We start from the raw sequence: 25,548 nt of genomic DNA on the forward strand, positions 1-25,548 counted from the left end.
TTCACATTCCTGTCCCATGGCTAGTTGAGTGCAAGGGAATGCCTAGAAGAGATGCGCTCTAGGAAAGATGTAAGAGGATTCTGGAACTGTCAACAGAAAGGGAGAAAGGGAGCTTTATAAAGGAGGTTAGTTCACCCTAAGGGAATGACATTTGTAATTAAACTGACTTTCTTTTTTCTTTACACACAGCCCTGTGAAACTGCTAATAAAACCGAGGGAGGAAAAGGCAAGAGCTTGAATATTTAATTCAGATGCTGGCAAACCAGTCCTTACTAATCAAACTAAATGTATATATATATATATATATATGTATATATATATGTGTGTGTGTGTGTGTGTGTGTGTGTGTGTTGGTCGAATCTTATTCAAGTTTAAAATAGAACCTGTTTTCCAACACGTCATTCTGAATAGGAAATAGATAACAAAGGAGATACAATAAGTTTAATGTGAAACAGTGTTATTAGTTTCCAAATCAAGAATTAATATGATTAAAATATGCTCCGCTGGAAAGTGTTTTGATACTGAGGATGAATTATTTCTTCCAGAAAGCCCATATGCCATAAATAGTGTTTTCTGAGGAATCAACTGATTTAAATAGAAGAGATATATTATCTCACAGACAAGGATTTCATTTCCAAGAACAGGGCGCCTAAAGTGGTTATATTAGCTTTCTTTTATATCATCTCCTACCCTTTCTTCTGATCTCAAAGGGAAAAAAAAAAACACAAAAACATTCTCAAACATTCCCTCTTTTGTCTCTTGTAGGACTTCAATTTATTTTATTATTTTTTCTTTCTTCACTTTCTCTCTACTGACTTTATATCCTTACTGGATGAAGGTGTTGAGGTTTCTCTAATCCTAGCTTAAATCAAATTACCCTTAACAGTACCTTACCCTTCAAGATAAAAACATGTTATCTCTCTTTACCTTCACTGATAAATACCTTAAAATCTAAAATTACTCTTCAGCTTTCTCTTTTTCCACTTAGTCCTCAATTAAAGCTCATGTCTCTGTAGATCTACTAAACTTCTCTTAAAATCCATCCATGACCTAATAACAGGTCAGCTCCCCCTATTCTCTTGTTAAACACTTTATGGGTTTGCTTTTGGTAGTCAATTTACCTGCTTTATCTCCTATGACCCTATTATTAAACTAACTCTAATTTATCCCATTACGTTCCCACAATCAATTAATATCCTTTCTAAACTTGTGTTATTCCACCACTCCAGCCACTTTTATTTTACCACTCCATTCCACTTTTGTTCCCTACTGATGTTCATTTATGTGTGACCTAATTCTTGCCACAGCTTCATACACATCCATATATTCAGCTCTACCTTCTAAACTGATATTTGGATGTAAAATTTTCACCATCTTCCAGATCATCTCTGTGTGGTAGTACAAATTAGTATGTAAATGCATAACATCAAAACCCAAATTCATTATCCTTACTTTTTCTGCCACAGGGGAAATAAATACAACACCCTCATGTTTCAATCAGGTTGGATTATTTACCATTCTCTTTAATTTCCCTATATAATGTCTTCACTATGTCTTAGCAATATTTGCATGCCTAACCTTTGTGCTTAGAATAAACAACTTTATATTTTTATTTATTTATACCTAGATCACTCTTAAAGAAGTAATTAACTATCATATCCCCTTAAAATCATTATCTCTGGGCTCTGAGTTCCTTGTGGACAGAAATTGTGACTTTTGGCTTATTGTGAATCTCAGGTTGTAACACAGCACCTCGCACTAGATAGGTACTCATATACCTGTTCCGTTCACTTTCCCACTTTTCTTCATTTTTCATTTTGATGTTTATAATATTTTGAGTACAAGCACATTTCCATGCTACATTCCATGAGGTATAAACTATATGCCTTTGTTTACATCTCAGTCCCTTCCATGGACTGTTCTCGGTAGGTGTGTGCTGTACTGTGCTTAGTCGCTCAGTTGTGTCAGAGTCTTTGAGACTCCATGGACTCTAACCTGCCAGGCTCTTCTGTCCATGGGGATTTTCCAGGCAAGAATACTGGAGTGAGTTTCCATGCCCTCCTCAAGGGGATCCTCCCAACCCAAGGGTTGAATCCAGGTCTCTTTTCTTCCCCCCTCAAGATATTGAAATAGTAGGATGCATCCTGTGCCCAGGAGGTGAAAAAAAGGAAAGCCAGGGCATGAGATGATGTTCAGGGTCAACAGACCACATATATAGTCTGTTTTATTAGCTAGGAGGAATGGAGTTGCAAGATAGTATGTGACCATCCATATCATTCATGGGCAGAGAGTAGAATGACATACCTCATCAAAGGGTGTAAGGAGAATACTAAGAAACAGAGCATCTCCATAGTTCTTTTATTAGTTTTCTTGGGTGCTTTATCAAGACCCCTGAGAAAACTGAACACTGTATATGCTATGCCACTGTAACATGAACACTAAAAGAAAATACTTCACAAAATTTACACCCCTGCACACACACACGCACACACACACACACACAGAGTCAACATCAGTATACCTGGTACATGCCATTCGGATATGTTCACACTAGAGGTAAACTGTGTTACTGCTATGAAAGACTGAACCCTGTCAGTCAGTATTCAAGCCTTGCCTCTGATTCTAATTATGTGGCTCTGGGAAATTTTACTTACTCTCTCAGCCACAACTGTTTTTCTTTAAATAATGAGATAGGTAAATGCTAAAAATCTGAGTTCCTAAAAAATTTTCATGTAACTAGAATTGTATGGAACTTAAATCTCTTTCTAGATTCCACATGTGAAAGGAATTAATTTTTTTCTTAGTGGTTCGAACCCTTCTGTAAGATCATTCCCCATAGCTTTCACAACCTCTGACACAGCACAACCACCACTTTACAAGAAAAAAAGAAAAAACGATGCGTAAGATAGAAACATCCTGATGCACCTGCCACCTCCACCACCAGCATGACACACGTACATACAAATGCACTTTCAAAAGAGGAAGGAATCAGATATTTAAAAATGATCTTACAAAAATAATTTTTCAACATATTAAAATTCCATTATAAATTCACCTAAATGACGACTGGGACTTTTAAATTGTTTTCTTCCTGTTAATTGGATAATAATACCAAGAGAATTTAGGGGAAAGCATGAGAAGCAGCAGAAAAGCAAGGCTGTGGCATGCAATTTCTAGCTCCTGAGTCATTCCACTCTTCAGCACAGCTAATGTCACATGACGAAAAATAATTTTAAATGTGAGCATCTTATACAACATCAACTATTTTAAATGGCCACAGTCCTATCCTCACAAATCTACCACAATCTAAGAAAAATTCATTTTCTCAGTAATTAATTTGTTTTCAGTGTCCTCCTCACAACCACACTGGAAGAAGGGCAGGGTCTGTACCATCATTCCAAGTCTACTAAACACATTACATAAATCTTCCACTCATGTGGGAGAAATGACTTACATATTTTTCATAAATGGGAAGAAAAAAAGCATAAATAACCCATATCATCATTACTGGTAAGAACTGCTCAGAAGGCCTTTGGGCTCAGGATGTGGACGTGCCTCGGAGGCTGCTATCAAAAGGCTCAGCCCTGGGCTTTGGAAAAGCCTGCTGCCATGTTAATCTGCTTCATTACATTTCTACAATTTGTTCACCACATTAAGGAGCAGTATTTCCCTCCTGAAAGGAAGATCCATCCTTCACTTTGAAAGCTTTATCATCAAAAGGTACACAAACATAGCCACAGAAATAGATCAGAAAGCCAAATAAATACTAAAATACAGCATGCTAAAGTCAGAGCTCATTTCAGGCTAGGAAGATTTAAAGATACAGAATAGCTAGAATTACAGCTTTTGAATCTCCTAGATCAAAATCCAAGCTCACAAAGCACACATTTTAAATGTTACCATTAACATAAATAACAATTCATTGGTAGGTCAAAGATAGAATCATTCTGGCTTACCTGAAATAAAGGGAATTGTAAGTCATAGCTCAGAATCCACATATGTGTTAAATATAATATTCTCCAATGCAGTTATTCAGAATTTCGGCTACAGTAGAAACTAAAATCTCACACGTGCTCCATCCTCACTGAAGAAGAAAAAACAAAAAGGACGACTGCAGCATTCTCTCTGTTTCTGCCTTAGCTTTCTGTTCTGACATATACTCTATGGTACCCACTGTCTGTTAGAAAGCAGCATGCTAAACTGAAAAAAAATAAATAAATAAATGTAAGGCCGCATCTTACATGTCAGCTCCATCTCCTGGCCAAAAGGGGAATCATTTTCATTAAAGATCCCTTGGCAATGCCACATCTAGCAAGTTTGATGTGGTGTATAGCCCATAACTCCACTGTATTTGAAATTGACTACCTTAATTAACTGCAAAGTAAATATTTAAGAAGCATTAGAGTATGAATTTTTAAAATTTGTGGTTCACTTTGGGATTTAGCTCAATTTTCTTACATTGTATTTAAACTAACTGAAACTTGTCATAGCATTATTAAAATTTTAATGCTTACCTTAACTTTATTTGCCATAGCAAAAATAATATGTATCTCCTAAAAAATAATTTTAGATGTCAAATTGATTTTTATTGAACACTTCTTTGTGGAGATGTCATATAAGTTTTTGCTACTAGAGAAATTCTGCATTATGTTATTTTGTTAATGTTATCTGGAAGATGTTAAAAGATTAAAGTGAAAGTTAATGAAGGGCAAGGGCTTCCCAGGTGGCTCAGTGGTAAAGAATCTGCCTGCCAAAGCAGGAGATGCAGGGGGCACAGGTTTGATCTCTGGATCAGGAAGGTCCCCTAGAGAAGGAAACCCACTCCCTGGAAAATTCCATGGACAGAGGAGTCTGGGGTGCTGCAGCCCATGGGGTAGCAAAGAGTCATACATGACTGAGTGATTGAGCATGCAAATGAACATGTATGACAAGGAAATTAATAAACAACAAACTAGAAGGTCTTTAGTCAACTTAAGCTTTTAAAGATATTTCAAAATTTACAAATATAAAATTATATGCTACATGAATTTAAGAATTGTAGTATCCTATGGTGTGTAGTTATATCTTATTAGAAGGATAAGAGAAAAAATATATTATTATGATAATGCATTTAGTAAATAACACCAGTTATACTGAGCATGGAGAAGGCAATGGCACCCCACTCCAGTACTCTTGCCTGGAAAATCCCACGGATGGAGGAGCCTGGTGGGCTGCAGTCCATGGGGTCGCACAGAGTCGGATACGACTGAAGCGACTTAGCAGCAGCAGCAGCAGCATACTGAGCATATTACATGCTCAATATGTATTTATTTTTTCTATGCTTAACTGTGAAGTTCTGGTTAATTATTAAAGTTTTAAATAACCATATGGATTGTCCTTCTTCAACATTTTCACAATACCATGTAAATCTGAAGACAGACATATGTATGGACTGAAGTCCTCCCTACTAGTGTTTTGATATTCCACAGTTTTGTCTTTCCAGCTGCTGCAGAAAACAATGTGACGCTGTCCGTGGTACTGAAAATCAATTTCCGAACTCAAAGGGTCCAGGTTTTAAGTGAAAGTGAAGTGAAAGTCGCTCAGCCGTGTCCGACTCTTTGAGACCCCATGGACTATGCAGTCCACAGAATTCTCCAGGCCAGAGTACTGGACTGGGTAGCCTTTCCCTTCTCCAGGGGATTTTCCCGACCCAGGGATCGAACCTAGGTCTCCAGCATTGCAGGTGGATTCTTTACCAGCGGAGCTACTAAGGAAGCCCAAGAATACTGGAGTGGGTAGCCTATCCTTGTGGGTAGCCTATCCTTGTCCAGCGGATCTTCCCAACCAAGGAACTGAACCAGGGTCGCCTGCATTGCAGGTGGATTACTTACCAAATGAGTTATCAGGGAAGCCCTCTAGGTTTTAAACTGGTCTGAAATGTTGTCTTTGTAATATTTCATGTAAATTTTATTTTTAAAAGTGCTATATAATCAAGAATAATTTACAGTACCTAAGATAAAAGTAATTAATATTTTATCCACAGAATATATAGTATACATACTGACCAGAAGCCATGATTAAGATAAATATATTCAATAAAAATATAAGTCATGCTTCTTTGGACCCTCTATATAATACTTCATTTTATTCTTGATGAAGTTATATTATACAGACTGTTTCAGCATTAGTTCCCACACTGAACAGATGAAGGTACTTAAGCCTTCTCTTCAGTAAATTCAGAGTCAAGTCAATAAGCAAGTCAGAAGAACAAATCTGTTTCTCTAAAGTTTACCTTACTTCTGTTTCTACAATATCATTAACACATATTTGTATGGTTTTTAAAATACATAATAACATTGCACATATAAACAATTTAAATGACTTGGAAGATCAAATTATTTAAATATGCACACTCAAACTCTTGCCTTGCGTAAGCTCCTGGCAAAAATAGGATACTGTTAAAAACCCTCAGGCCACATCAGTTCAGTTCAGTTCAGTCACTCAGTCATGTCTGATTCTTTGCAACCCCATGGACTGCAGCACGCCAGGCTTCCATGTCCATCACCAACTTCTGGAGCTTGCTCAAACTCATGTTCTTGAGTCGCTGATGCCAACCAACCATCTCATCCTCTGTCATCGCCTTCTCCTCCTGCCTTAAATCTTTCCTAGCATCAGGGTCTTTTCAAATGAGTCAGCTCTTCCCATCAGGAGGCCAAACTATTGGAGTTTCAGCTTCAGCATCAGTCCTTCCAAGAACACCCAGGACTGATCTCCTTTAGAACGGACTGGTTGTATCTCCTTGCAGTCCAAGGGACTCTTAGAGTCTTCTCCAACACCACAGTTCAAAAGCATCAATTCTTCGGTGCTCAGCTTTCTTTATAGTCCAACTCTCACATCCATACATGACTATTGGAAAAACCATAGCCTTGACTAGGTCAGTAGACGGACCTTTGTTGGCAAAGTAATGTCTCTGCTTTTAAATATGCTATCTAGGTTGGTCGTAACTTTCCTTCCAAGGAGTAAGCGTCTTTTAATTTCATGGCTGCAGTCACCATCTGCAGTGATTTTGGAGCCCCCCAAAATAAAGTCTGACACTATTTCCACTGTTTCCCCATCTATTTACCATGAAGTGATGGGACTGGATGCCATGATCTTCATGTTCTGAATGTTGAGCTTTAAGCCAATTTTTTCACTCTCCTCTTTCACTTTCATCAAGAGGCTCTTTAGTTCTTCTCACTTTCTGCCATAAGGGTGGTTTCATCTGCATATCTGAGGTTATTGATATTTCTCCCGGCAATCTTGATTCCAGCTTGTGCTTCTTCCAGTCCAGTGTTTCTCATGATGTACTCTGCATAGAAGTTAAATAAGCAGGGTGACAATATACAGCCTTGACGTACTCCTTTTCCTATTTGGAACCAGTCTGTTGTCTCATGTCCAGTTCTAACAGTTGCTTCCTGACCTGCATATAGATTTCTCAAGAGGCAGGTCAGGTGGTCTGGTATTCCCATCTCTTTCAGAATTTTCCACAGTTTATTGTGATCCACACAGTCAAAGGCTTTGGCATAGTCAATAAAGCAGAAATAGATGTTTTTCTGGAACTCGCTTTTTTGATGATCCAGCAAATGTTGGCAATTTGATCTTTGGTTCCTCTGCCTTTTCTAAAACCAGCTTGAACATCTGAAAGTTCACAGTTCATGTACTGCTGAAGCCTGGCTTGGAGAATTTTGAGGATTACTTTGCTAGCACGTGAGATGAGTGCAATTGTGCGGTAGTTTGAGCATTCTTTGGCATTGCCTTTCTTAGGGAATTGGCATGAAAACTGACCTTTTCCAGTCCTGTGGCCACTGTGGAGCTTTCCAAATTTGCTGACATATTGAGTGCAGCACTTTCATAGCATCATTTTTTAGGATTTGAAATAGCTCAGCTGGAATTCCATCACCTCCACTAGCTTTGTTCATAGTGATGCTTCCTAAGGCCCACTTGACTTTGCATTCCAGGATATCTGGCTCTAGGTGAGTGATCACACCATCGTGATTATCTTGGTTGTAAAGATCTTTTTTTGTACAGTTCTTCTGTGCATTTTTGCCACTTCTTCTTATATTTTCTGCTTCTGTTAGGTCCATACCATTTCTGTCCTTTATTGAGTCCATCTTTGCATGAAATGTTCCCTTGGTATCTCTTATTTTCTTGAAGAGATCGCTAGTCTTTCCCAATCTATTGTTTTCCTCTATTTCTTTGCATTAATCACTGATGAAGGCTTTTTTTTATCTCTCCTTGCTATCCTTTGGAACTCTGCATTCAGATGCATATATCTTTCCTTTTCTCCTTTGCTTTTGGCTTCTCTTCTTTTCACAGCTATTTTAAGGCATCCTCAGACAGCTATTTTGCTTTTTTGCATTTCTTTCTCTTGGGGATGGTCTTGATCCCTGTCTCCTGTACAGTGTCACAAATTTCCATCCATAGTTCATCAGGCACTCTGTCTATCGTATCTAGTCCCTAAATCTATTTCTCACTTCCATTGTATAATCGTTAGGGATTTGATTTAGGTCTTACCTGAAAGGTCTAGTGGTTTTCCCCACTTTCTTCAATTTAAGTCTGAATTTGGCAATAAGGAGTTCATGATCTGAGCCACAGTCAGCTCCCAGTCTTGTTTTTGCTGACTGTATAGAGCTTCTCCATCTTTGGCTGCAAAGAATATAATCAATTGATTTCGTTGTTGGCCATCTGGTGATGTCCATGTGTGGAGTCTTCTCTTGCATTGTTGGAAGAGGGCGTTTGCTATGACCAGTGGGACCTCTGGCAAAACTCTATTAGCCTTTGCCCTGCTTCATTCTGTACTCGAAGGCCAAAATTGCCTATTACTCCAGGTGTTTCTTGACTTCCTACTTTTGCATTCCAGTGCCCTATAATGAAAAGGACATCTTTTTTGGGTGTTAATTCTCAAAGGTCTTGTAGGTCTTCATAGAACCGTTCAACTTCAGCTTCTTCAGCATTACTGGTTGGGGCATAGACTTGGATTACTGTGATATTGAATGGTTTGCCTTGGAAATGAACAGAGATCATTCTGTCCTTTTTGAGACTGCATCCAAATACTTCATTTCGGACTCTTTTGTTGACTATGATGGCTACTCCATTTCTTCTAAGGGATTCTTGCCCACAGTAGTAGATGTAATGGTCATCTGAGTTAAATTCACCCATTCCATTTTAGTCCATTTTAGTTTGCTGATTCCTAAAACGTCGACGTTCACTCTTGCCATCTCCTGTTTGATCACTTCCAATTTGCCTTTATTCATGGACCTAATATTCCAGGTTCCTATGCAATATTGCTCTTTACAGCATCGGGCCTTGCTTCCATCACCAGTCACATCCACAACTGGATGTAGTTTTTGCTTTGGCTCTGTCTCTTCATTCTTTCTGGAGTTATTTCTCCACAGATCTCCAGTAGCATATTGGGCACCTACCAACCTCGGGAGTTCATCTTTCAGTGTCCTATATTTTGCCTTTTCATACTGTTCATGGGGTTCTCAAGGCAAGAATACTGAAGTGGTTTGCCATTCCCTTCTCCAGTGGAACACATTTTGTCAGAACTCTCCACCATGACCTGTCTGTCTTGGATGGCCCTATACAACATGGCTTATAGTTTCATTGAGTTAGACAAGGCTGTGGTCCATGTGATTAGATTGGTTACTTTTTGTGACTGTGGTTTTCAGTGTCTGCCCTATTGATGGAGAAGGATAAGAGGCTTATGAAAGTTTCCTGATGAGATTGACTGACTGAGGGGGATACTTGGTCTTGTTCTGATGGGTGGTGCCATGCTCAATAAATCTTTAATACAATTTTCTGTTGATGGGTGGAGCTGTGTTCCCTCCCTGCTATTTATCTGGGGCCAAACTATGGTGGAGGTAATGAAGATAATGCTGACCTCCCTCAAAAGATCCCAGGCATGTACTGCTACAGTCAGTGCCCCCAACCCTGCAGCAGGCCACCACCGACCCACGCCTAAAATGTTGACATTCACTCTTGCCATCTTCTGTTTGATCACTTCCAATTTGCCTTGATTCATGGACCTGACATTCCAGGTTATTATGCAATATTGCTCTTTACAGCATCAGGCCTTGCTTCCACCACCAGTCACATCCACAACTGAGTGCAAAAACTATACCCAGACACCCACCAGAGACTCCCAGACACCCACAGGCAAGACTCCTGTGGGGGTCACTGTTTCTTTTTCCAGGGTGCACAAGGTTCTGTTGTGCCCTCCAAGAATCTATTTCCCAGTCCTATGTAAGTTCTGGTCTAAACGCAAATTCACCCATCCTACCATCTTGCTGGGACTTCTCCTTCACCCTTGGACATGGGGTATCTCCTCACAGCCGCTCCAGTGCCTACCGTCTTATTGGGGTTTCTCTGACCTTGGACGTGGGGTATCTCCTCACAGCCAGTCCAGCACAGCGCAGCTGCCGCTCTTGACCTTGGACGTGGGGTATCTACCCACGGCTGCTCCAGCCAAGTGCAGGTGCCTCTCAGAGCACATAAACTATGGTAATTTTTCAGCAAAGCACTCCTAATGGCCAAAAATATTGAACTCATAAGATTAGAACCCAATATGTCACAAACATGAAATATCACTGAAGTTTCACTTGATCTTTAAAATCATGGAAACTTTATAATAATTTATATAACATTTAAATACTTCTCTTAAAACATCAATTATTTTCCCACTATTTTGAATGTAAAATTTACCCTTTATGAAGGTGTATTTAACTTATCTTGGGATTTTACAGACCTCCAGGTATGCCACCATACGCTCCTGGGATCATAACATCCCAGTTTGAAAACCATGAAATTACGTAACATAAAGTCACTTTATTTCAGCAAAAAGGTAATTACTTGAAACCTTTTTTCATGTATTCCTTTCAAGCATATAACTTCTATTTTGACTAATCACAAAAGTAGGAGTCCAGTATGAATAAATGATACCTCATAAAATATATTTGCATTCTTCATTTTTAGCATGCTCTGTAGAAGTCACAATGTAAGTGTTGCCACAATCCTTTTTTCCTCTTCATATTCCTGTCTTTTTGCAATGTGAGTAGCATTAAGAGATGGGAAACTATTTTTTCATCTTTTATCTGGGCTGAACTCATGACTTGGCGACAAAATGTAATGAAAATGACATTGTTCCAGATTAGTCCTCAAAATTTCTTACATACTTCTGCTTTCTCTCTGGGAGCTCTCTCTGACCATCCCATGAACTAGTCTGAGCCTGCCTAGTGGAGGACATGAGACCACATGGAGCAGAGACCATTTCCTGGCTATGAATTTCTAAGAACAGCTAGTCCTAAGCTGACCTGGCAGCTATGATGCAAGTGAATGAGCAAATCCATCCTAAAATCAGCTGAGTCTAGCTAGGATCAACTGAACCAAAAAATTATGAATTAACTAAAGGTTTGTTTGCATTATATCCAATTTCTTCACATTCAACCCCATGGTAAATTTGTGATCATAATATTAAAAATCATTTGAAACATTTGCTTATTTCTTTCTTTTTGAAATACTTTCTACGTTTGTTTTTTCTTGGCACCATTCTATAAGGTACTTCGTCTACACATGGCTGCTGCTTCTCATTGTCTTTACTGATCTCCTCCTCCATTTCCCTAGCTTGAATATTGACAGGATCCAGAAAGCAATCTTTCACAATTCTCAAATTAGTTACTGTTTTAGCTTGAACCTGTCTCCTAAACTCCAGACTTAGTATATTCAAATGGCACTCATCATTTTCACGCCCTATTAATATGTCAAAAGTGAGGTTCTCCATCTTCAGTTCAGTTCAGTCGCTCAGTCGTGTCCGACTCTTTGCAACCCCATGAATCACAGCACGCCAGGCCTCCCTGTCCATCACCAACTCCCGGAGTTCACCCAGACTCAACGTCCATCGAGTCAGTGATGCCATCCAGCCATCTCATCCTCTGTCGTCCCCTTCTCCTCCTGCCCCCAATCCCTCCCAGCATCAGAGTCTTTTCCAATGACTCAACTCTTCACATGAGGTGGCCAAAGTACTGGAGTTTCAGCTTTAGCATCATTCCTTCCAAAGAAATCCCAGGGCTTATCTCCTTCAGAATGGACTGGTTAGATCTCCTTGCAGTCCAAGGGACTCTCAAGAGTCTTCTCCAACACCACACTTCAAAAGCATCAATTCTTCGGCGCTCAGCCTTCTCCACAGTCCAACTCTCACATCCATACATGACCACTGGAAAAACCATAGCCTTGACTAGACGGACCTTTGTTGGCAAAGTAATGTCTCTGCTTTTGAATATGCTATCTAGGTTGGTCATAACTTTCCTTCCAAGGAGTAAGCATCTTTTAATTTCATGGCTGCAGTCACCATCTGCAGTGATTTTGGAGTGCAAAAAAATAAAGTCTGACACTGTTTCCACTGTTTCCCCATCTATTTCCCATGAAGTGATGGGACCGGATGCCATGATCTTCGTTTTCTGAATGTTGAGCTTTAAGCCAACTTTTTCACTCTCCACTTTCACTTTCAGCAAGAGGCTTTTTAGTTCCTCTTCACTTTCTGCCATAAGGGTGGTATCATCTGCATATCTGAGGTTATTGATATTTCTCCCAGCAATCTTGATTCCAGCTTGTGTTTCTTCCAGCCCAGCGTTTCTCATGATGTACTCTGCATAGAAGTTAAATAAGCAAGGTGACAGTATACAGCCTTGACGTACTCCTTTTCCTATTTGGAACCAGTCTGTTGTTCCGTGTCCAGTTCTAACTGTTGCTTCCTGACCTGCATACACATTTCTCAAGAGGCAGATCAGGTGGTATTCCTATCTCTTGAAGAATGTCCGCAGTTTATTGTGATCCACACAGTCAAAGGCTTTGGCATAGTCAATAAAGCAGAAATAGATGTTTTTCTGGAACTCTCTTGCTTTTTCCATGATCCAGCAGATGTTGGCAATTTGATCTCTGGTTCCTCTGCCTTTTCTAAAACCAGCTTGAACATCAGGAAGTTCACGGTTCACATATTGCTGAAGCCTGGCTTGGAGAATTTTGAGCATTACTTTACTAGTGTGTGAGATGAGTGCAATTGTGTGGTAGTTTGAGCATTCTTTGACATTGCCTTTCTTTGGGATTGGAATGAAAACTGACCTTTTCCAGTCCTGTGGCCACTGCTGAGTTTTCCAAATTTGCTGGCATATTGAGTGCAGCACTTTCACAGCATCATCTTTCAGGATTTGAAATAGCTCAACTGGAATGCCATCACCTCCACTAGCTTTGTTTGTAATGATGCTTTCTAAGGCCCACTTGACTTCACATTCCAGGATGTCTGGCTCTAGGTCAGTGATCACACCATCGTGATTATCTGGGTTGTGAAGATCTTTTTTGCACAGTTCTTCTGTGTATTCTTGCCATCTCTTCTTAATATCTTCTGCTTCTGTTAGGTCCATACCATTTCTGTCATCTTCAGTTAATAGCAATTCCATTGTTCCAATTACTTAGACCAAAAGTTTGTATCACCTTTGATACTTCCTTTCATGTTTCACGTTATTAATATTAGTTTTTGAGTATTGTTAACTTCAAAATGTATCCAGAATCTAACTCACTACTTCACTAATTTATGTTGCCATAAGTTAGTTTCATTTCTATTTTGTATTTATGCAGTTCTTCTTAACTGATGTGTTTTTCTACTTCTTTTGCCTTTGCTGTAATCTATTCTTAACACAGGAACTAGGTAATCCTATTAAACTATAAGTCATATAATGCACTTATCTCAAAATTTTCTAGTGGAGACAATTCTGCCTCAGATTAAAGTCAAGGCCTGTCTAATGCACTTTACTTCTCTTTTCTAGTTACCGTTGCCTTTACTCACTCTACTTTAAGACTTCCCTGGTAGCTTAGATGGTAAAGAATTTGCCTGCAATGTGGGAGACCTGGGTTTGATCTCTGGGTTGGGAAAAATCCCTGGAGAAGAGAATGGCTACCCACCCCAGTATTCTTGCCTGGAGAATTTCATGGACAGAGGACCCTGGCAGGCTACAGTCCATAGGGTCACATAGGTCACTCTACTCCATCCTTTCCGGTCTTGTTGCAGTTACTCAAACATGGCAGCAATTTTCCTTCTTTGGGAAATTCCCAACTTTTGATCTCCTTGTCTGTAATACTCTCACCTGGGCTCCTCATATCTCACTTCTCTCATTCTGGGTTATGGCTCAGAGCCACTTCCTCAGTGAGGCTAGCTTTGACCCCGAACACTATGCCCTAACTCCCCTCTTCTGTTTTTATTTTTCCCTGTAGCTGATAACCATACATTTTGTTTACTGTTGCCTTTCTAAGGAAAATATAAACTCCATGAAGGCAGAATTGTTGGTTTCATTCACTGCTATAAACCTGGTTCCTAAAACAGTATCTGGGGCATATTTAAAAACTTCTCAAATAATGAATGAATGTCTTAGACACAGAATATGCATTTTTATTAATACATCATGGAAATGTTATTATATTTATGTGTGAATTCGTATGTTATTATGAATATGTCTGTCACAGAGTGTGAAAAATGAGGTAAATAGCATGGTCTTTAATTAAACAATCATCCTAGATCTAAACAGAAAGTCTGACATAGTGTGGGTATTCAATAAATACATTGAGCTAATTACATAAATTTTGAAATTAGATCACTAAGATTTTGAGTTATTTTCAATTACATTCTGAAAAAAATTTGCTAAAATATCACTGAACAATTCATTTCATATTAACATGCTTTGAAAGTGACAGTGAAAGTTGCTCAGTCGTGTCTGACTCTTTGCAATCCCATGGACCATACAGTCCATGGATTTCTCCATGCCAGAATGCTGGAGTGGGTAGCCATTCCCTTCTCCAGGGGATCTTTCCAACCCAGGGATCGAACCTGGGTCTCCCACATTGCAGGCAGATTGTTTATCAGCTGAACCACCAGGAGAGCTTTACCAGACTTTGAATAGATTTTGAAACGACCATTATAATTGTACTTTGTTAAAAAATGTTTATTTTCATGAGCGCAGGAAGAGAAGGGGATGACAGAGGACGAGATGGTTGGATGGCATCATGGACTCAATGGACATGGTGAACTCCGGGAGTTGGTGATGGACAGGGAGGCCTGGTGTGCTGTGGGGCCATGGGGTCACAAAGTCGGACATGACTGAGTGACTGAACTGAACTGAGAATAGTTTTAACTGCTTAAAAATAATTATAAAAATATTAGCAATGCTTCCCATTATGTGTGTGTATTGATATCTATCTGAGAGAATATATATATATATATATATATATATATATATATATATATAATATATATACTCATAAAACTTGAGTTGACATTCATTTGGCTAAAACAACAAGCCAATGACATATAATTTCTTAATGATTTATCTCTCTGGCACTATTTTAATCATAAAATCTACAGTTTTATTTTGGCAGGTCAATTTTCAAAATTACTTTAAATTTTAGGGATAAAAGCAAGTGTAGAGGTTAATTTTATGTACCAGTTTAACTGGTCAAGAGGAACCCAGATTGAACATTATTTATGGGTGTATCAGTTAGGGTTCTGGATGAAATTAGCACTTGAATTGGTGGACTCAGGAAAGTAGACTGTCCTCCTCAGAGTGGGTGGGCAACATTCAGTCCATTGAGAATCTAAATAGAACAAAAAGCAAGGAAAGAAGGCATTTCTCCCTTAAAAAAAAAAAAAAAAGCCTCCCTTCTTAGGCTAAGGGCTTGTCTCATGTTTTTCTGCTTTCAACTGAGATTTGCACTTTGGGCTCCTTTGGTTCTTATGCTTTAGGACTCAGACTGAAGTATTTCACTAGTTTTTCTGGGTTTCCAGCTTTATATCTGTGTATAATATTGTTTACTTTATATATTATATATTACATAGATAATAAATTGGATATAAAATATTTTATATTATGTTTATATTATATTATTGTATGTGTTATAGATGACACATTATATAGATCCTACATATAATATTATCATAACAGTACAGATATACACATGCATGTTCTGTTTCTCTAAAGAACCCCAATATAGTAGGTAAGCCTTATTTACCTCCATTAAGTTGTAGATATTGATTAAGACTTAATTTTGTAACTCTTTACCACTTCTCACTCAACTTTTTAAAACTTTTGTGTAATTCAAGAAATAAAGGAAGATGAAAAACCCAACTGTCAATGCAGGAGACATAAGAGATGCAAGTTGGGAAGATCCCCTAGAGGAAGGCACAGCAACCTACTCCAGTATTCTGGCTTGGAGAATCCCATGGACAGAGGAGCCTGGTGGGCTAAAGTCCGTGGGGTTGCAAAGAGTCAGACATGACTGAGCAACCGAGCACAGCACAGCACAGCATGGTATGTTATTAAATGATGGATGAAAAAATAAAAGGGAAATAAAAATTAGGCTAGCAAAAGCATATAATTTCCATAAACAAAATTTGATAGAGTATTTGCCATAAACTTTTGAAAGAGGAGGTGTGACAAATAATTTCAGCAACTTAATGTTTACTGAGTACTGTTTATGTGCCAAGCACTTTGCATAGATTGTCTCATTAAATTCCCACAGCAGGCCTATAAACTAGGTTTTAATTTTTTTCCCCCTAATAAAGATGGAGAAAATAAGCCTAAAAATCTCTCAGCTGGCAAAAGATGTTTCTTGAACTCCAACTCAGACTCAATTTTCGATGTTTGGGCTCCAATTGAATCCTTTGAGACTCAGGAGATAGGAACTCCAAGGAAACTATCCCAGTGACCTTTAGAATGTATGTGCTTTTTGTTCCAGCCCCAGGTCTCATTAGTTATGTGAGCATGAAGAGCAAGAATGGAAGTGGGAGAAAGGATAAACTTCAGGTGTGCTTCTCCTCACTGCGGCATTTTTGAGTCAGGAAATGGCAACCCACTCCTGTATTCTGGCCTTGGAAATCCCAAGGACAGAGGAGCCTGGTGGGCTACAGTCTATGGGGTCACAAAGAGTCGGACACGACTGAATTGACTACGCATGCAATGAGTTTACAATGGAAGGGCTATACATAGACGGAAGGACTAACATAGAAAGACAGGAAGAGAAATGGGGTTAGAGTGATTAAAGGAAATAAATCACCAAAAGCTTAATGAGCTGGAGAAAAGGGCAAAAGAAGAGCACAGGCCCCTTGGGACTTTGCCGAAGACTTGTCTCTTCCCAGAAGATAGTTCTCTGAAAGAATGAATCTGTCTATGATTCACTAAATGAGAAGTTTTCATTTGTGCAAAAAGCCTTGCATGATTCTGTTACTGACACCAGAAATACATAAATGCCTGTTGGTGGGCCCTGCTGACAATAAGGAAGGTATAATCAGGTTATCCTGACATCCTTAATTGGGAGGCAGGTTTTTTCCTGAAGCAAAAAAAAAAACCAATACAATGAAGAACCATTTAGACATGATGACATTTTCCAAACCCTAAGCCAAAATATAGTCACTTGGTGTCTACAAAAATCTCCTAATGGGCAGAAGACTGATCATAAACTCCAAATCTTTCTTTGTGGTTCTTGTGGTAACAGTTCAACAGTCCTTCCCCCTCCCTCCAAGCTTATCATTATTATTATCACTGATAATGGTAATTATCAGCTTAAATTTTCATTAAAAACTGCATTTGATACATTGTTATTTTTATTTTCTGACAAATTCACCTCTCAGTGGGGCTAATAACACAAGGTAGAGAACGGCAGTTAATTGAATCCAATAAATGATTTTAGCAAGAACTCACTGAGATGATGGGACAGAAAGGAGAGACCAGAGGTGATTAAAATTCTGGGATTTCGTTGGGCAGAGCCCTGCTGCCCATCTATATAAAACATGAAGGCTGAACTAGGGGAGGGCAGGCAAGAAAAGTTTTAATTACTAGAAGCAGCCCTCTCCTTTACTGAGCTTGCTATATTGTAACAAGTTACAAGGACCAGAGCCTGAATGAGAGAATTCTAGCACTGAAAATAAGAAGAGTGAACTCAGAGTGATGAGGCATGCATGCTAAGTCACTTTGGTTATGTCCAACTCTATGTGACCCAATGGGCTGCAGCCTGCCAGGCTCCTCTGTGGCCTAAAAGATGCTAATCATTTTATGGATGGAGTGGGCAGAGGACAATGTCATCTGTTAAAATTTCTGAGTTTCTCCAGGTTCACTTTTGGTGGGGATAAGTACTCTCTTGTAAGTTTCTAGAGGTAAGAGAGATGGTACTGCATATCTTTATCCTTGACCCATGCTCATCACCATGTACCAGTTACTTCTAAAGTTACCTCTATGACATTGTAGTTCACTTAAGAAGGTGCCTTCTTGAGTCAGGCAAATCACTGACTCACAGAAGATAAGAGACATCAGGAATAGAAAGAACACCTAGAAATTAAATGCCACAGAATTTAAAACTTTGCCCACTAGGCACCAAATGGTGTTTCTCCAGCATCCTGCCCCACTGGACAATGCACACAAACCCAGCAGAGAGCCAGTATGTAGTTTCCTTAGAGACTAGGCAGCTACAGTGAGTGTTTCCTTGTCCTAAACATTACTGGAAACAGAGTTATCTGGGAAGACAAACATTAGACATGTTGTCACTCACTGAGATGCTGAAGGAGAGGGGAATATTAAAATCAGAGTAGCAGTTTAAGTGTGTCCTTTGAAGGAGTCAAACAACACCACCAAAATGATAACTATCCAATATTAAAAGTGTGAGGTCAGCTTTTGAGGAAGGGGTATAGAGACCCTTGAATAGGCCGGTCAGGTGCTCAATAACTGTGTGGGTGTCATATCATAATTGTTCTTCAAAACAGTTAGGGTCAGTTAGTGACAGGCTGCAGAGAAGGCAATGGCACCCTACTCCAGTACTCTTGCCTGGAAAATCCCATGGATGGAGGAACCTGGTGGACTGCAGTCCATGGTGTCGCGAAGAGTCAGACACGACTGAGCGACTTCACTTTCACTTTTCACTTTCATGCATTGGAGAAGGCAATGGCAACCCACTCCAGTACTCTTGCATGGAAAATCCCATGGATGGGGAAGCCTGGTAGGTCACTGTCTATGGGGTTGCACAGAGTCAGACATGACTGAAGCGACTTAGCCGCAGCAGCAGCAGCAGTGACAGGCTGTGTTCAAGAAAATGATCTCAAAGGAAAGTGCTCAAGCCTCAAAGATGATTTCACTGGTTAGTTGATCTCACTACTTGAGCAGGACCAGTTACCTGGAAAAATATAAGTGGATAAGAATTGTTTTCTGGGGGAGTAAAATCCTCTAAGTATAATGGAGTCATCAGAACTTCTAAGCCAGGTTGTAGAGCAGACATCAAGAGGATATTTGGGTAAGGAAGGCTTAGGTTCTAGTCAAAGATTATATGAATCTCTGACTTCTTGAGATCAGTAATTGTGACAAACAGTGGGAAAATTAGCAGTTAGCCCGTAACTAGGAAACCCTAGAAATGATCAGGATGCATCGACCAAACTAGGATCTTTCAAAGCAGATACTTTATGTAGCCTTAGTCCATGTTTTGTGGTCTGTACACAAGAGGGTCCCACCATACTGCTAGAAGTGGCATAAAAGTTTTCATCTTAATTATTACCTTTTCACCCATTGAGGTTTGTAAGACCTGGGAGAAAAATATCTGCATATTTGGAGACACTTAACCCTTCTCCTTCTCCCTCTTGGTGGTGGTGGTTTAGTCATTAACTCGTGTTCAACTTTAGTTGTGTCTGACTCTTTGTGACCCCATGGACCGCAGCCTGCCAGGATCCTCTATCCATGGGATTCTCCAGGCAAGAATACTGGAGTGGCTTGTCATTTCCTTCTCCAGGGGATCTTCCTGACCCAGGAATCAAACCCAGTTCTCCTGCATTGCAGGCAGACTCTTTACCAACTGAGCTATGAGGGAAAATATGGACTGAGCAGGGTGGAGAGTTTCCATATATGGCTGCGGAACAGAAAGAGGCAAAATTGTCAGATATAACATATTAAACCATTTTTATAACAGAGATAAAATTCACATTAGCATGAACAAAGGGAGCAGTTGGGAATGGTGAACCAAAAGTAAAAATATGAATCTTGAGATACAAAGTGAATCCATACATAAGGAAGGTAAGATAAAGCTTAGATATCAAATGCTCAGATTCTTTATGTTCCCCAGGACTGGTGGGCAGTTATTGGAGGAGTGGACACAAAAGAAGAACAAACACTTAAAGATGAGAGAGTTTAATGATAATACATAGTATTTAAATAATTATAAAGAATGTGTAAACAATGCAGAGGAATTGTCAATAGATTCACAAGTAACTCAGGTGAAGAGGAAGGACTCAGATCTCTAAGTTCCACCTGCTTTTATCATTATGCTTTTGGTCAATATAATATAGAACGTAATGATAGCTACACGATAAAGGAAAGAGCTGCTTGGAGACAGGGATTTCTCTGAATATCACAGAGTTTGAACATTTATCAAAAATGCTGTCATATGGATTTTTGTACTGCTTGTAGAAAGAGCTGTTGCTTATAACCCACTCTGGCTCTTAAATAACACAATACTGTTACCAGGACAAACATCTAAATACCTTTCTTGTTTGAGAAGTTGGGAAATCAATTTATATCTGAGATTTATATTTCAGAAAAGGTAGATGACTAAACAGAGACATCACTTCACGAGAAAACCACAAGTCCTCCCACCTACCTCATCTCTCAACCAGTGTCCTCTTCACTAAACCAGTAGTCACTCGCTATGGAAAGGATGTGCGGTTCCTCATAGGAATTGTAGAAAGAGAAGTCTCATTTCTTTTCCCTGCTCCAGGTGGAAGCATTCATGTATTTCCAAAAGAGAATGCACCTAGAAAGAGCTGCATTGAGAAAATGAGTGTCTGACATTTTTCAGGCTCCAGGGTAGCAGAAACAATTCTCTGCGTTAATCAAATCATTTCACTTTCTTCTTTAACACACAACTAAGCTACAATCCTCAGTTCTCTGGAAGTGAACAGTATGATGTGATTATACTCAAAGTGAAGCAAGAGTGGTGCTATCTCTTGCAGGGCTGGCCCCTCAATCTTGTCATGTGATCCTTGACAAACTCTTCTAGTCCTTGTATCCTGGCCAGGTCCAGAGGACCCACTGGGGGATTCTGAAGAGCCATTCGATAGATGGAATTGGGCCTTGGGTCATCAATTAGAGTAGCACCAATCAGGAAATAGAGAATGGTGAGGAAAATCATAGAGCAAGACATGCCTCAAAGCTTGTGGTACTGACTAAGAAATCAGAATCAAAGTCCAGTGTTGGTTCAGGCATGGTCCAATGTTGCCTGAAATGTGTTTCCTGAAATGAGATATTAAAACAAAGTTACACCCTGGTTCAAACAGGACAGAAAATTCTCTCTCCCATAACAATCTAGAGTATGAAAGCAGGCTCTACTTCATAAGGTCATTAGGGACCCATTCTGTTGTCTCCTCGGGTATTGCTCTCATCTACATATTTAAGGTTGGTTGACACACATGTCTACATTCTGGCCCATGGGAAGATGAGAGGAAGTAAAGAACGAGCAAATGCAGAAGTTGAACATATATACTCAGCTACAATCCACTGGCAAGAACTCAATGGCATTGGCAGTGTCTGATTTCAAGGGAAAATTTCAAGGGAAAAAACAAGGTGGCCATGTTCACAGGTTAAACTCCATTATTTTGGCAAAGGGCAAGAACATATTTGGGTTGGGGAGGGTACTAGTAGTTTATCACACTGGACTAAAAATATTTAGCAAATTATTTCTTTATTAAAGTATTCCTCAAGATATAAAGCACTAATGTGCATTATGATTCTTTAACAGAGATTTTTAAAAATAAGAATTTGCCATAACATTGGACTATAAAACGCATTTTACCTTGGAACATCTCTGGGGATAGTATTCTATAGGACATACCACCAGAAACATTGGCCTATTAAACTCCTCTAGCTACAAAAGCAGGACCAGTCTACTTCCCTTGCCCTAAATGGATAAAAAGATCTCTGGAGGAGTCGATTCCTCTAATCCCCCACCCTCACTTCTAAAGTTCCTTTGGAATAAACTAATGATGCAGAATCTAACATAACAGTTCTTATCCATAGACTCCAAAAGAAAAAAAACACAAGTCAAAATAATGGCAGGGAATTTATCTCATGTCCCCCAAATATGTGTATCTATTTGGAAATAGCATAAAAGGCGTTCTTCAATTGAACTTCTTGAAGGAGAAAAATGCTTTACCCACACATTAAAAAATTATCCACAGACTACAGTCTGTATTTTTAACACTTGTTAGCTAGGAGTCATCCAGTTTTATAAGTTTAGAACAGAGTACCAGCACAGGAGGCTTAAAATATAAGAGTGGGAGTTTTGCTGTCGGGACAAATTTAGTGGCAGTTGTGGTTACAGCAGCAAAGCTCAGGTTTTATGTCATGTACCAACAATTCCAGGTCTCTCCTGGTTCTCCCTCTAGCACTCTGATTGCTCTTTTGCGTTCTTCCTTCTACGATCACTTCTGTCTGATCAGACACCGTGTTTTCTGTAGACTATCATGGTTAATTTGTTAATAATGATAATGGGCTAAAAGTTGCAAAGATTACTTTTATGTATAATTTAAAGTGAATCTGGGATTGCCCCTATAATAGCATGAGTCCCATTAACTTTCATTCAGAGAGCCTTTCTTAACAGGTAAAAAAAAGTCATATTTACAGTTAGTGCATTAGTAATAGCACTTGACTTTGGGTAGAATCGGGGGCCTGGATCTAAAGTGTGAACAGTATTATTTTGAAGCAGAAAAATACTGCATGCCACTGTTTTGCATGCATATGTGCTAAGTCACTTCAGTGGTGTCTGATTCTTTGCGACCCTATAGACTGTAGCCTTCCAGGCTTCTCTGTCCATGAGATTCTCTATGCAAGCATATTGGAGTAGTTTGCCATTTCCTCCTCCAGGGGATCTCCCTGAACCAGGGATTGAACCCTGGTCTCATGTCTCCTGAATTGGCAGGCAGGTTCTTTACCAATAGCACCACCTGGGAAGCCCATGAAAGTGAAAATGAAAGTCACTTAGTCGTGTCCGACTCTTTGCAACTCCATGGACTATACAGTCCATGGAATTTTTCAGGCCCTAATACTGGAGTGGGTAGCCTTTCCCTTCTCCAGGGGATCTTTCCAACCCCGGGATCGAACCCAGGTCTCCCACATTGCAGGTGGATTCTTTACCACCTGAAGCCCATAAGCAATTGCATTTTCTTAGTCACTTTTACAAAGCACAGAACTAATCATAATTGTCCCCTGAAAGACAATGTTCAGCAGCTCACTACTGTCCAGGGATGAATTCAGTCCCAGCCCCTAAGAATGACAAGCAAGATGTTTCTACGACATGATTTCTGTCTGCCTTATCTCTGCAGCTTTACCTCCACCTCTGCTTTTGCATGTACCATTAGCTTCTGTATTACTGGATATTCCCCAAAACAATTTATACATTTTCACATCTCTGTTCCCTCCTGCATGTTGTTACCTTCACTGAGAACCTTCTATATTTCCCATTACCTGCCTGATAGTCTACTAGTCTTGTAAAGCTCAGTTCCTGTGCAGACTTGGCCAACCATCTAAAGTAAATTCATCACTCCTTTCTCCCTTGTTTTAGATATAGTGTCACAGCTCTTCTTGTTACTCAAATTCACATGGTTGCTATAAAGATCAGTGAAATGAAGCTGGGAAATTATTTCTGAAACAATAAACAGCTACGAAATTACTTTGAAATTATCAGTAGGCAGTGCTGGATAATAATCCCAAGAGAACCTTTGTGCTTCTTTGTTTTTCTCCCTTGGCACTGACGTAAGGTTCCGTCACACTGTAATATCATTATTTATTTAATTTTGTCATTTCGGCCCCTCCTCTTAGTCTGTCTCTGGGAACACAAAGAGCAGACTGCTAATCAGAAGAGTCCCAGCTGGAATGAAATTGACAGTGTGGGTGCTGAACAAAGTGTTATTAACACTGTGGGCAGAGCAAAGGATCAGAGAAATGTTTTCTTCCTAGAAATAGCTCCCTGGGCTCTCCTCCACTTCATTTGCACCTCTAGGTGTTAGTCATGTGAACTTAAAATGACAGGACAAAAGATTCAGACCTGCCCTGTCTCTTTAAATAAAGGCCATCCCAAATGTCTGAGCATATCCAGACCATTGTATAGATCCATTCAGTTGGAAAAACATTTATTAGCAGGCCCGATGTTAGATGCTAGGGACTCAAAAATGAACAAGGGAAAGCCTCTGCTTCAAGTAGCTAGCTCTCCTGCTAACCTATGGGAGAAAAGCAAAACCAAAATTTGCACAGAGAGGGATACATTTCATAATGCAGACAAGCATGATGACATGGTGACATGGCTAATAAATCTTCACAGGTTGGAAGCAAAAAGAGATCAAGAAAGATTGCTCAGGTGAAAAAACAAAATATATTTACCAGTATACTTAAACAACTTCCCATCAAAACCTATTTTGTTTTTCCTGCCCAGCCCTTTAGAGCATATGTTCTATGAACTTACCATTTAGTCAAATATCTTCTAAATTTGGAAAAATGTTTATAACCTACATTTTAAATTACAGTTAAAGCACTTTCCTTTCTTGCCTTCTATCCAGTCTGAATTTTAGATAAACTTGATGTTTCTTTAAGCAAAATCTAATGTTGAAGTGAGTGAAGTGAAAGTCGCTCAGTCATGTCTGACTCTTTGCAACCCCATGGACTCAGTCCATGGACTTCTCCAGGCCAGAATACTGGAGTTGGTAGCCTTTCCCTTCTCCAGGGGATCTTCCCAGCTCTGGGATCGAACCAAGGGTCTCCCACATTGCGGGCAGATTCTTTACCAGCTGAGCCACAAGGGAAGCCCCAACCTAATGTTATATGTGACCTAATGTTATATGAAACTATTATTCTGCATATTTATTTTCTTACTAAGGAATTTTTTCTAGCCAAATATTTTCAGTTTTATAGCACTGAGTGTCATAATCAATTTCTTATAAGTTAAATTTCATTTTAAGCTGATAGCAGTTTTAAGTTATTTCTATACTCTATTTCTTTCATTTCTGCATCTATAAAACTATTAACACTTTCAAGTCCTTTGAACAGACTGGAGACTCTCTTATGAACACGGAGGATCATGTTAAGTCTCACTCATAAATTTAGTAAGTCCATTCCAGATAGATATTGCAAGGTCAAAGCCAGGCTAAGCCAGGATCAGACCTTGAGTAAAAGGCTATTTTATGAGCAATTTTTACTAGATTCTTAAGCTTCTTATGTATTTCGAGGAAACCTGAAGCATCCTTTTTTAGAACTGATTCAATATGAATGACTTATAGCCACTGAACCCCATAGTAAACATAAAAAGTTGGAAATAAACCTCATGCTTATGAAACTTTTAAAGGGAAAGTTGATTAGATAAAACCCAAATGGAAATGAAAATCTCTGGGAAAAAAATTCTCAAAAAGGTACAGGATGACCCTCCTGTTATTGCTGCTTTCATTTGGGTAGTTGTCTTACGTGCAAGCATATG

At 39.3% G+C, this 25,548-nt stretch overlaps 1 protein-coding gene across 2 annotated transcripts in view; it reads right to left on the reverse strand.

The window, feature by feature from the left end:
- Window positions 1-4,197, reverse strand: part of SCN2A (sodium voltage-gated channel alpha subunit 2) — a 145,191-nt gene extending 140,994 nt beyond the window's left edge. Inside the window, exon 1 of one of the 2 annotated variants that reach the window (XM_027558895.1) lies at window positions 3,957-4,197. The gene's annotated coding sequence lies outside the window, so the exon portion shown is untranslated. The remainder of the gene's footprint in view (window positions 1-3,956) is intronic. The other variant, XM_027558912.1, reaches the window with a different exon arrangement.
- Window positions 4,198-25,548: the final 21,351 nt, after the last annotated feature.

The sequence above is a fragment of the Bos indicus x Bos taurus genome, chromosome 2 (assembly GCF_003369695.1).
Source record: "Bos indicus x Bos taurus breed Angus x Brahman F1 hybrid chromosome 2, Bos_hybrid_MaternalHap_v2.0, whole genome shotgun sequence".
In the NCBI taxonomy this organism is placed as follows: domain Eukaryota; kingdom Metazoa; phylum Chordata; class Mammalia; order Artiodactyla; family Bovidae; genus Bos; species Bos indicus x Bos taurus.